This window comes from Penaeus monodon, chromosome 23 (genome assembly GCF_015228065.2).
Source record: "Penaeus monodon isolate SGIC_2016 chromosome 23, NSTDA_Pmon_1, whole genome shotgun sequence".
Taxonomy (NCBI): Eukaryota; Metazoa; Arthropoda; class Malacostraca; order Decapoda; family Penaeidae; genus Penaeus; species Penaeus monodon.
The window spans coordinates 27,362,774-27,363,000 of record NC_051408.1 but is presented as its reverse complement, the minus strand read 5'-3'; the positions used below and the strand labels follow the sequence as shown (position 1 = coordinate 27,363,000).

General features: G+C 35.2%; 1 protein-coding gene across 1 annotated transcript in view; it reads right to left on the bottom strand.

The window, feature by feature from the left end:
* LOC119587910 overlaps positions 1–227 on the bottom strand; it is a gene marked incomplete in the record, with an annotated part of 79,429 nt that overhangs the window by 5,182 nt on the left and 74,020 nt on the right.

The following is a 227-nucleotide window of genomic DNA, read 5'->3' as shown; positions in this document are numbered from 1 at the left end:
ATTTAGACATAACAAAACAAAGAAGAAAAGAGATCAAAAGGCAAAGACAACATAAAGAAATAAGCAGTAAAATCAACTTCTTGCATTTGTGGGAAGTTGGATTTGGATTTGCAAGTTTAGGAACCCCGGAAGCAAAGGGAAGGACTCGCGGGATCATTCCGAAAGAAAGGATGGAAGCTGGAATTAAATACGACAATAAAAACAATTATTCGTTAATTCATGTGATA